Genomic DNA, 12695 nt, shown 5'->3' with positions numbered 1-12695 from the left:
GGGTTCGAGAAGAGCGGGCAGCATTGGAACATAGCATGGGTAGCTTGGAACTTTTTTTTTTTTTTTTTGTTCCAAACAGGACTGGATTTAAAGGGAAGCAAGCAGTGAGGGAAGAGGGGTGATGCGGGAGGAGATCGCTCTTCGCGAGTTGGGAGAACAAGACAGATAAACCCTGGAAATTTCACCGGTTCATGCAGTATCCACGGCTGCCCTTCTAATTAGCTCATCGTCTCCTTGCCCTTCTTCGCGACAGCCAAGGTCAGTGCGCACCGTCGCTTTAACACATGGTCATGCTGAAGTAATGTTAATTGAAGTATATTAGCCTCATGATTTGCTCATCGAGGGCAAACATCAATTAAAACAACTTAAAAACAGCTGTAGATACGACTGAAAGCTCCACCACGACTTCAGTCGTCAGTGCCAGCGCGGCTACAAAACGAACCTGCGATCACAACACGACGATTAAAAGGTAAGTTGATGAAGTCATCTCGTATGACATGGTTCGAACAAACGACTATATATGGTCGTGGTCAGATTTTTGTCTGCAGAGCTGTTCTTTTTTTTATCCATAAACTTCTCCTGCGTCCCTCAGAAAACTACAATATGATACTGTGGGAGCTTACTAACGAGAAGGCACATTTTCTCTTTCGCACGATGACATCACGATGAACAGAGATTCTCTTTTATAGCGCACGAATAAAGAAAAGCAGAGCGCGTTTCTACGTTACACCTACAGTGAGGAAACTAAAATATTTCAGTTTTTCGACTTCATTTTTTTTTTTATTACCCCACTAAAGCTTTAGCATGAGCCAAATGCGAAGGCAGCGACAAAGATTTTGCACAGTGTACAGTCGACTGTACCAACTTATTAGGTCACAGTTTAATTCCACAGCCAATTTAGTCAGGAACTGCTTTTTGCGCTGCGTGAGCGGGACAAACTTTTTCTCGGCTCTGTTCGCCTTTTCTTCTCTCTCAGACCCCGGTCGAAGCCTATGAAAATGTATTTAATTCGGAACATTTCAGCAGACTGGCTTGGTTACTCAGTAAGGTCAACTCTCCTTTTCCGCCAGTGTCTCACAAGCATAGATGAGTGCTTCGGGTCACCGTTCTGTTTAAAATCTTATCCAAAGCACAGAGTCTTACGTCCCGATGGAACCATAATTTGCTAATAATTTTCTGATAAATCTGTTCGATCATTATACTCCTTAAATTTGGTGAAGGGGGCCAACTTCACGAAAGGAGAACCAGTTGTGCGCCGGAACATTACCGCCTCTATATATGGTTAAACGCAGGAAGTTGATGAAAATGCTCAAATAAATGCGTTTTGGGCAAAGTATACGGTGAATTCTACCATTTACACAGGCAAGAAATTCGATTCTTCTAACAAAGTCACTGCTTTTAATATGCCAACCAATTCGCGCCAGATGCTGGTTAACCTATATATCATCCTGGAATCTCGAGCTTTTTCGGAACATGTTCCTCACACATGGCACTTCACGTTTCAGTTCATGGGGACCCTTTTTGACTTTGATGCCAGGGCAAAATATTCGTAAATGTCGGCAACAGAGAGCCGTAGTGAGTTTGTCGGCTTGACGCGAGCAACGCTTTTTTCGAAAACGTACTTAGTCGATCTGAAATTCCCAGGTGAAGATATATATATATATATATATATATATATAAAAACTTATTTGGGTCTTTATACTCTCAAAGCTCGCAAATACTCGGAATGCATTACTTTGGAAAGCACTGAACCTTGATGGTTTTTCATCCAGGTTGTGGACGCGAATAATAGCTATTTGACCAGTCAGGGAGACTCCACGTCCTCTCGTTGCTTATGAAAATATGCCTTGATACAAGTGCCCGCAGAACATCACTCAAAAGTATCAAGAAGTTAGGAATAATTTATAACAAGCAGAAAACAAATGGAGCATGGAAGCGCCCATGAAAGGACAAAAGTAAAAACGAACTATAATGGGACAATTATGCCCCAGACAACTACAGGAAGAATGAATGAATGAATGAATGAAGCCTTTATTTGATTGGATGGATGGCTCTCGGCCGCTGTTTGGGTAATTAGGGAGTTAGGAGGGATATGGGAGTGAAGCTTCTCGCTTCTTCACGGTTCTTCAAGCTGTTTCTCGTTGCTTGCCATGCTGCAGATCTGCGCGCTGTAAGTCGACCTCTCTCACACTACTCGAAGCAGGCCGCTCTCACTGCCATAAGTGACAATGTTGTATTGCGGTGCCTGATAGAATCTGATGGGCTAGGATGGGCATGTCGTCGTGTGGAATATGCGCAATTTTGTTTCTTTCTCTTGAAAAAGATGCGTACTGCCATATATGATGCTGTACACTGTTTCTGACAGTGGGTGCATATGTTGTGTTTGAGTGTTTTGTGTCTGCCGACACCATATCGCGCCCTATTTTGCCCGTACTGACACGTTTAAAAAAAGCTCCTTTTCTCGAGTAATCGAATCCTGGAATTCGTGCCTGATGCTACTCGTTCTCTTTCATTAGCTCTTTTTTTGCATCGTATTGCATTTCTTTGTTTCCTAATGGTTTGCATTGTTAATGCTGCCTCTATTATTCTGCAATGTTCTGTTCTTTGTTCCCGACACTATGCCCTCCAAACCCACTCCTGCAATAGCCCAATAGGGCTGCAGTATGTTCAAATAAAATAAATAAATAAAAACCACACGTCCAGTATGTGTGGTTTTAGGCTGCGTTTGTTATTACTTTGTTGAGAAATATCTTTTGTATTCGAGTGAACCCTTTCGTATTGTCAAACAAAACGACATTATTGCACCAAAACATATTCAAAAGTAGGACAGTAGCAAATTATTTCTAGAATATGAAATTGTACGAAACTTTTCAGAATGTCACAACTTTTTGTTGGCTGTACGTCTGCAGTCACTTGCGCACCAGGGCGCTAAATTACCAGCAATGATCTGGAGTTTCAGATATAAACAGCAACTGCTGACGCCAGTTAAAGCCCCGTCACGTTCCACATCTTTCACTTAATGATGCACGACTATTCTCTACTTACGCATTTTTCTTTTAAATAAGAGCTTTGAGCCTTCACACGAATTTAGTTTACGGTGGACTTTCCACAGGCTTTTACACAGGGCCTATTCAGTCTGTTCCCCAGTAAGCCATCATAATATTACTAAAACTGCGCGGTTGCAGGTAAGTGATAATTAGAACAAAGCAACCTTAATTGGATATTTGGCAATGGAAACCCAACTATATATGAACTAATCGCTGCAATGCTGTTGCACTGACCGACTTTTATGTGAACTGAACTATAAAAAAAAAATATATAAGAAATCGCCCATAAGGTCATCCTTCGGGTACGATATGTCACTTGGGGCCGAGGTTGGTGGAAAGATTCCTGTGCTCTGTTGTGCCGATGCCTTCCCTAAGGGTCACATGGACTGCCCCGTCATGGCTGGAATTGATCGACCAGTTAGCTTGTTCCTCAGATCTGCATCCATTCATTCATTGTACACAGTCTAATTCATTGGTGTATCACTCTACCTCTTCATGGACAGCTCGTATATTGTTTGACTTGCAATCCAATGAGACGACATTTGCTCGAAAAGCAGGTAGGAGTCGAAGTGTACGGTTCCGTAAATAAAGGACATTGCGATCGGCATCCGGGTGTCACCAAGAGAATCGCCATGTCTTCTCCCGTCTTTTTTTGCCGCATTTCTCACACCGTGTATTAGAGCCAACCGCTCATAACGAGAGTGCAGGCACAACCCAAATGTTTATACAGCGTTTCTCGCTTGCATGTCTTTGAGGCGCTGCGTTGTTCCCAGGTTGCCAGAACAGCTGCTGAAATAGGACAACTAACGATACAGGTATGGAGGTGTAATGTAAGCCGGAGTGATACACAGACAAGCTCCCTCAGTCGTCACACACTGGACCCAGGCTGCATTTCATCTGACTTCTCTGCGCTGCATGAACTGTTGTCGGTCGGGATCTATTAGAGGTAGTACAAATTAGTAGGACAATTTGTTCGTTAAAGGACTATAGACACCAAAGTTTGGTGGCATTTTTCTTCTTTTTAATCATGCATAGACCATTCCTGTATATCGGTCCGCACGCGGTTTTTGCCTAAGACCGCTAAATAATATATAATTAAATTTTCTTTTCTCATCAGTTTCGGTTTCGACAGCCGAGGGATGGCTGTGACGTCACAATCATGTCTTGATGTGCGGCATGAAAAAACAGCGATATAATCGCTCGTTCTTCACTTTTAGGGATTCCTGTTCTTGAAGCTGGCTTACTTTATCATTGTAGTGAATTCAAATGACACAGCAATGATTATATCGCTGTATTTTCATCCCTCGCGTGACCTAGACTTCACTGGGACGTCACAGCCATCGCTCGGCCATCGCTCGGCGACCGAAATCGAACAGGTGAGAAAAAAAAAATGGAACATAAATTATTCAGCAGTCGTTAGTCAAATGGTGGTAATCTTTGTACAGTAATGTCCTAGGCATCATTACAAATGATAAAACACGAACTTAAAAATTAGATGGTGGTGGTGAACTCTTTTATTGCGCCCAAAAACAGGGGACCAGTCAAAGGACCGGTTGTGCTGACTTAGAGGAGATCGGCGGGGATCCTTTGGGATGCCGCGGCCTCCACCGCGCGCTGGATAAGCCAGCGTTGGTCTGCTGGCTCGGAAGTACACAGGAGAGACTCCCACGTCTCTGGGGTGTTTGAGTTGTCTGTGTTGTAATGTGTACAAGTCCACACCATGTGTATGAGTGTGGCCGGAGTTGAGCAGTGTTTACACATGGGGGCTATCTGATCCGGAAAGATCCTGCTGTATAAGAGGGGGTGTGGGAAGCTGCCAGTTTGTAATTTGCGCCATTGGACGGTCTCGCGTCTTGTTAGATCGCGGTGTGCGGGAGGATATGTGCACCTTTGGAGTCGGTAGTGCTGGAGTATGTCCGTGTAAGTAGTGAGTAAAGAAGCGCGTGATATATTAGTGTCAGCGGAAGCAGGGTGGCTGATCATGCTCTCGGCAGCTGAGATCTCGAGCGAGAGTGTGTGCCTGGGCGTTTCCGCTGAGCGACTCGTGGGCTGGAGCCCAAAGAAGTAAGCGAGATGTGGAAGAGGGTGCTGTAAAATGTAGAATGTGTAACGCCTGGCAAGAGATACGGCCAGCATCGTAATTGCGAATAGCCTGTTAAGAGTCACTGATGACGACTTTGGTATTAGAGTCGGCTAGCGCAATGGCAACCTCCTCAGCTGCGGTGACTGTTTCTGCATTGCGAATGCTGCAGGCTGTGTACCAGCTGCGGTGAGGGGCGAGAGGCACCATCACTGGCCTCGATGGATGAGGCGTCCGTATACGTGACGTCCGGACGTCCACTGAATTTACGAGCCCGATCAGCTCGTCAAGATACTTTGTTGGGCGAGTTGGTACTTATTCATTATTAATATAAACAGCGCGAATATAGTCAGCGCTTGTACTGTGGCTTTCTTGTATCTTGTCCCGTGTCTTCGTGTTCGCGCTGTTTACATTAATAACGATCAGCCCGTCTCTCGGCGTGGTGTTCCGGGTGCATCCGTTTGGGAATGGGAGGAATGCGGAGGTTTAGGCGATATTCCGGTGTAAGTTCAGCGTAACTTGGGGCCGATCTCGGCGGGGAGATCCCAACTTGCTGCAGTACCGCTCGGCCAGCGTGTGTGAGTGAGAGCCGCTCATACTGGGCGGTGAGGGTTGCCTCGATCAGTTCGCTCACGGTATTGGAGATTCCGAGAGCCATGAGCTTATGGGTAGCTGTGGACATGGGAAGACCTAGGGCCGTCTTGTATGCTTTTCGAAGTGACGCAGCCGTTCGCTTTCGGCACGAGTGAGACGTATGGTCCAGAGTAGGTGATGCGGGAGAAGATGAAAGCTTGAACGAGGCGCAAGAGGTTGGACTCTCGCATGCCATGATGCTTGTTGGAGATTCGCTTAAGGAGGCGTCCGATCTGTACAACCGACTGGTCGATGCGTTGGATCGTGATGTTGTTGCTGCCGTTGGCCTGTAGATGCAAGCCCAAGATCCTGATGTTGTCTGTTCGAGGAATCGGGTTTCCTTGCACCCGGAGGCTGATGTCAGGAAGTATATTTGAAGGGCGTCGTCCCGGGGAAGGGATGATGATATACTCGGACTTTGTCGCCGAGCAAGTGAGGCCAACTGTACTTAGATAATCTCCAATCCGTTCGATCGCGGTCTGTAAAGTCTCTTCAATCTGGCCGTCACAGCCGCGCGTGATCCAAAGTGTGAGGTCGTCAGCATAAATGCTGTGATGCAGGTGGGGGATATCGGCCAGTAGCTTCGGCAGGCCTATCAGTGCGACGTTAAAAAGCATCGGCGAAAGTACGGCGCCTTACGGCGTGCCACGGTTTCCCGGAGAGATGATGGAAGGATCTCCAGTGCCGGCTTTAAGTTGCACTGTGCGGTCGGTGAGAAAGTTTCGGATGTACGCATACATGCGATGTCCAACACCGAGAGCTTGAAGTTGTTGAAGAATCGCTTCATGGAGGACGTTGTCGAATGCCTTGGCAACATCGAGGCCGACGATGACTTTCGTGTCTAGTGTACGTCTCATGACTACCTGATGATGGAGAAGAAGCATAATGTCCGGGGCCGCTAAATGAGGGCGGAAGGGGGCACAAGAAGCCCATCATAAAGAGGAAAGCAAATTTATTTATGAGCGACGCCACGTTCCAGCTCTACACCACGGTGGAAGAAACCATGCTCTGCAAGACTAGCGTCCGCCCGTGACGTCAATGGAGATGCGGCTGCGCTGGCGACAGCAGCGACTTTCGGGGTGTAGGCTAAAGACCGAGCCGTCTTTGGATGCGCAGCGCTTGCTGTGTTTTCAAGCATAATCCCTGGTATTCCTGCAAGTTTTGGTGCGGTTAGTTGCGCCACGAGGCACAAAAAAGAAAATGGCACCTGTTTTCACATGTTTCTTGCAGTCGGATAAAGATGAGAGCGAAGGGCAGTGGCGTTGAGCGCGACAAGTAGACCCTTCGGCAACGGATTGCATTCGCGGCTAACGTGCGTGGCTCTTCTGCATTGGAACTTGGTCAGTTAGTTTGCAACTCTTAATTTTCGTGTTTGCTTTTCGGCTACGTGATGAAGAGCGCAATAGCAAATGCCTGCAGCTTGTGCACGTTTTGTTGCATATACTATCAAGTCACAATAAGTTTTGACGTGATATATTCCCTGTGCGTATGATCTTAATCGAAAGCAGCTCTGTGACATCCCATTCACCTGCAGTACTGTCCATATATATTGTTCGTACAGAAAAGGTTTGGTTTGTGGGGTTTAACGTCCCAAAGCAACTCAGGCTATGAGAGACGCCGTAGTGGAGAACTCCGGAAATGTCGACCACCTGGGGTTCTTTTAACGTGCACTGACATCGCACAGCACACGGGCGCCTTGCTTTTCGCCTCCATCGAAAAGTGGCCGCCGAGGCCGGGATTCGATCCCGCGTCCTTGGGAACAGTAGTCGAGCGCCGTAACCACTGCGCCACCCCGGCGGCGTTAAAGAAAAGGACACAAAAGATGCTGCGAAGGTAACTGCAGTTACCCTGAGCGCGGCCACTCCAGCGCGATATTGTAGAAACAGATTCGGTCTTGTGAAGTAGCAATTTTCTTTGTTTTCACTTTTGTGAGTTTCAATGAGTGGTTCTTCATAACTGGTCCTATAAAGCGAGTGAGCATCGTTAGGATCCCGGCTAAGTCACGCAGCACTGTGTTTCAAAAGAAAATTTATTAATCTGAGAAATAACGCACCTTATTACTCTGATTATTAAATTTTCTTTAATATTAAGAACAGGAATATTACGAACGAATTAAATATCCACGTACAACCTAGCTCTGATCGAGCAGGATATTTAAGTATGGTATATATATGGTACGTGGAGTTTAATATTCCGAAGTGGACTCGGCTATGAGGGGTGCAAAATAAGTAGTATAAGATGACGCGCATTTGAATAAGAAGGTTTCAATGTATTAAAAAAAAAGATCAACAGATCGCTTAAATTTAGGTGCAAGCGATCGTGGAGAACGTTGCATTTGCACTCGTGCACCTCTCCTATAGAGCGAAGAGAACAAAATGAGAGCATTCTTAAAAGCCTTCATGTATATATTAACCTCTGAATGACCTTGACGCGTCTATACGATGAAACAGATGTGACACATTTTTTTTTTTATCGACCAGGATAAAATAATTGAAAAGCTGCGCTCTAGGCGAATGTTAAAAAGAACTATACAATGAAATTAGCTCACTTAAATTGCAGGTACAGTGGGCTAGAAATATAATTTCTGATTCCCTACTGTTGCTGGCAATAATTTTGAAGGTGCTTGGAGCAGCGAAAAGAGTCGTCGTATGAAAAACACACTTCCACTCCTTGATATCATTGTCCTCCTTTCATGCACTAGCAATAGGCCCGAAAGTTGAACAGTTTTTCTGATACATTGCGCTCTCTCGTTTTCATTTAACTTAATCAGTCACTACAGTCGCCCACCGTACCTGCGCGGTGAAGGAAGCCAATACAGCTCTTAGCCGGGTAATTTCAGTAGTAATCGGCTCCAAAAGTGCTCAACTACTCTCCAGGAATAAACCAAACCATTTCTCCACACAAGCGAAGCTTAAGCTTCAGAATATTCGCATGCGCAAACTGGTTTCGAAGGCAGCTTAGCTTGACGGTAGCACAGAAACGTTATCATAACGTTAAATTTTTTTGTAGCGTTTCTATAACGTTACTAATCAACATTCCTATAATGTCTGCCTAACAACTCAAATACAGTTTTACTGCGTATATGTAACGTGAGGAATATGTTATGCTAATGTAATGAATGAACGCTTAAAAAACACTCGAACAACAGTCGCACTACTTACCCGAAACCTCAATGAAGTTTTGTCTAAGCACTTAAAATGTTAGTGAAACATTTAAAAAACAGTCAAACAACAGTCACACTATACTTATCCGAAACTTCTATGTAATTTTCTCTAAACACTTAAGAAAAAGCTAGTGAAACGCTTAACTGGGAAAAGTTGGAAACCATTCAGGGTCACCGTAAGCATACTATCCCTAGTACCTTACCAAAATTGGAGGGATTCCATACTAAATACCTATTTGCAGCATATATCAAGGCATTAGCAGACCCTGCTCACAATACCAGAACATTAGTAGGCACACCAAACTGCATGCAATTATTTCAAGTTGTGGTTTCTACGTGGACATAGGCCACCAACCACCGCGGGTTCGAGCGTCGCGCGAGCCGAAGCCCCGATCAGCCGTCACCACACGCACACTGAAACACCGCAGCGCGCACTCAACCTCCACCGGAAGGAGAGCACTGCGCTGCAAGGACACAAACCTCCAAGTTCACAAAGGAGACGTTTATTGAAACGCCATCCTCCAGCGGCACACACACATACACACACGCACATACACATATTACAAACGCACATACACACACATAGTCTCAGTCACCGTGTCCCGGGAGCGCGCGAGGAGCAAGGCTCCCCTGCACGCACGCAGTGACACGGAGTGCGCGCCGCAAGCACGCAAGGGCGTGCTGTGATCTCTCTCTCTCGCAGTGACCAGAGGGTTCCTTTGAAAGAGAGTGGGCAACCACCGCGAGGTACGCCTGTCGCGGATCATTGGATCACGATCAACAGGCTCGAGCTTCGCTCTCAGGTACGACCCGGAGCAGACGAACTCGAGTACACACTGGTCTGCGCGGACAAAGGCCGGCAGACAAGAACAGTAGCGTACGCACCTTGCGATGTCTCGGAGGGGTCTCTCCTTGGGCCCCGCTCGGACGGTCGCGCGAGCGCGGCCGTCGAAGCGGTGCCATGTTCCCGCCAAAAGGCGCCAATGGGAACAGCCACTGGGACGCCAGGGCGGAGCTGTGGCCCGAACGACAGTGACAAGTCGTCCGAGCCTCTCTCCGCAGCCTCAGGCGGGAGAAAGGGAACGAGGAGAACAACTGGGAAGCGGGCGGCGGCCGCGCAAAGGGCAGCCGCAGCAAGCCCGAATTCCACAAAGTATATTCAGCCGAGTCTGCAGGGAATACTGTGAAAACCTTTATTGATGAATCATTTGCAAATGAAAAACTAGGTGCAACATGCTGCTGTACTGAGCAGTATGTACTGAACAATAAAGTGTGCAAAAATGCTTACAAGTAATAGACATGTGAACTGATACACTGCAAGCTATAATAATATAATAGATTTTCTGTAAGTTATACAAACAAGGACATAGTATACAAAATATATACACAAGCCTTACTGACTGGAAGAATATATCAGTTTTGAAGAATGTCAGCAGGCAGAAAACCCTCTGGTACTGGACGTGCACCTCTGGATCACACCATTTTCATCTGCAGAACAATGATGTCAGCAACGAGGCAATCTTGATTCTCATACTTGTGCATCAATTCAACCATGGCTCTAAGTTACACTGCTAAGCAGTATGGCTTTTTGTGGTTTGAGCAGGTTCAGGCTAATATTTTGTTCTCTCAGTGTTTGAAAGATTGAAGTTCACCTTAGCCCAGCATAAAGCATTGGAGCAGCAAAATTAGCTTGTGATGCATTTGTCATGGCCAAGGAAGAGTATGTATTTGGGTCAAAAAATCTCTGCACCTTATTATTATTACATAATCTTAAGTGCGCTGCATATATATATATATATATACAGTCGAACCCGGACTAATCGAATTTCGGTTATATCGAACTCACGGAATATCCCCTTGAAAATCCCATGTAAAAGTATAGGAAAGCCGCATCATATATCGAACTCAATTTCACCGGTCGTTCTATATGTCGAACTCCGCACCACGCACTGGAAAGTGTGCCTTTCCCAAAGACGATCGCATCACCCTCGGCCGTTTGCCGCGTGACGTTTTCAAGCCGCGCGTGGAAGTAATGAGAGGGGACAGTTCGGCTGAATGCGTCAATGTGCCATGTGCGTGAATGAACCAGAGAGAACCGGTGGGAACGAGTGGGGAAAAACGCGACAGAGCGAAGCGCAAGGGTGTGCCCATTCTTTTGCCGAGCTATCTCTCTCCTTTCTCTTTCCCGGCCTTCGTTCGCAGTAGCACGCGCTACGCATGCGCCAAGCCAGCTCAGCGTTGGCTCAGCCCGTTTTCAGACAGAACGTCGGACGCTTTCCCCAGCGTGTGTTGCGAACCCTCTGCGCGCAGCGGCTGACGTGGCTATAGCGCCCGCGGAAGTTAACAAGCAGCAGATCTCTTTTTTTTTTCTTCCCCCCCCCCCTCCCCCCCGAGAGTCGTCTATTTTTATCGATGTGCTGTACGCGCGGCGTAGCGTAAGATATGGCGTTACGAAGCGGCTTTTTTTCTTTTTTGCGGGAGTCGTTTATTCTCGCATGTATGAATTAACGAAAGCACGCGGTCAACTGCGATCATGACACCGGCTTTTAGCATTTTTCGCTTCAAACAGCATTTGCAGCTACTGTATCACGCTTTCCAATATTTTATGGCAGTGGGCTACGCCCGCCCCCCAAGCGCGACGTGATAAATCGAACCAGGCTTGTGCAATCAAGCCATCACGGGCAGTCTGCCAAGTTCGCTCCCCGCAGCCGCAGGAGCTATAAAAAGACAAACACGCCGCGACGACGTTATCGCTGCGCAGCATCTTGGCACGCTGCCAAGAAATGAGCTGTGGATGAGACGACCGAAACGGAGTGCGACATGCAAGCGAAAACGCTTGCGATTTCTGCCGCGGCGACACAGAAACCTTGTTGAGCTGCCGCGGTGGCTCGAACGACAGAGGGACGCAGTTCCAACAAGTTGGAAATTTTTTGCTCTGTCGCTGCGGCTCCTCGCTGAGATCGCTTATACGCTTGCATGTGAGCGAGCTGGCCTTAACGCTTTTTTTTTTTTTTTTTTAAATTCTCGAGTGCAAAAGTGGAGGGTGGGTTCATTATGCGAGTGAGTTGATTACGCGTCAAATGCGGTATCGTTTTTTCGCATCGTAAGTGCTATCCCAAGCCGATTTCTGTATATCGAATTATCGATATATCGAACTATTTCGCGATCCCCTTCAAGTTCGATATATCCGGATTCGACTGTATATGGGTGTATTCAGATATAAGAACGGTAATCGAGGTCCCATGACCATGTTTTGTTTTCAATTAAATTTTTATATGTGGCGGGCAAATGTCTCAACACAAAGAAATGGGGTTTAGTTTTGCAGGATATGGCGTATGTTTTTCAGAAAAAACTTGTATATCACTACAGGTGGAAAACGCCGTTTGTGCCATTTCAAAAGGTTCCAAGTTTGGAGATCTGTTGCTGGCATACTGAAATTTTGTTATCTATTCTTTCTTGCCCACAAAATCTATGAAACTTACTTATGGGAGTTATTAAAAACATCTTTTGTTGTTGCAATTGATTTAGCAAAAAGCAAAAGCAAAGTTGATTTATATGTAAAGTAAAGCAGTAAGAAATCGCAAACATTGCTCCAGAAGCAACACGCTACAAATCAATCCATTTTTAACATTGAATACGGGCATGTTTTTCCATTTTTTTGTTCAGATAATCTTCTTCACTTCAAGGAAAATTGGAAGCTCTAGACTGCTAGGTGTGTTCTCCACAATGGATCAAATTTGCCCAAGATTCAAAAACAGCAAAAAAAGTGCAA

This window comes from Amblyomma maculatum, chromosome 1 (genome assembly GCF_055883805.1).
Source record: "Amblyomma maculatum isolate TAMU_Amacu chromosome 1, ASM5588380v1, whole genome shotgun sequence".
Classification (NCBI taxonomy): Eukaryota; Metazoa; Arthropoda; class Arachnida; order Ixodida; family Ixodidae; genus Amblyomma; species Amblyomma maculatum.
This window is presented reverse-complemented; position numbering follows the sequence as displayed.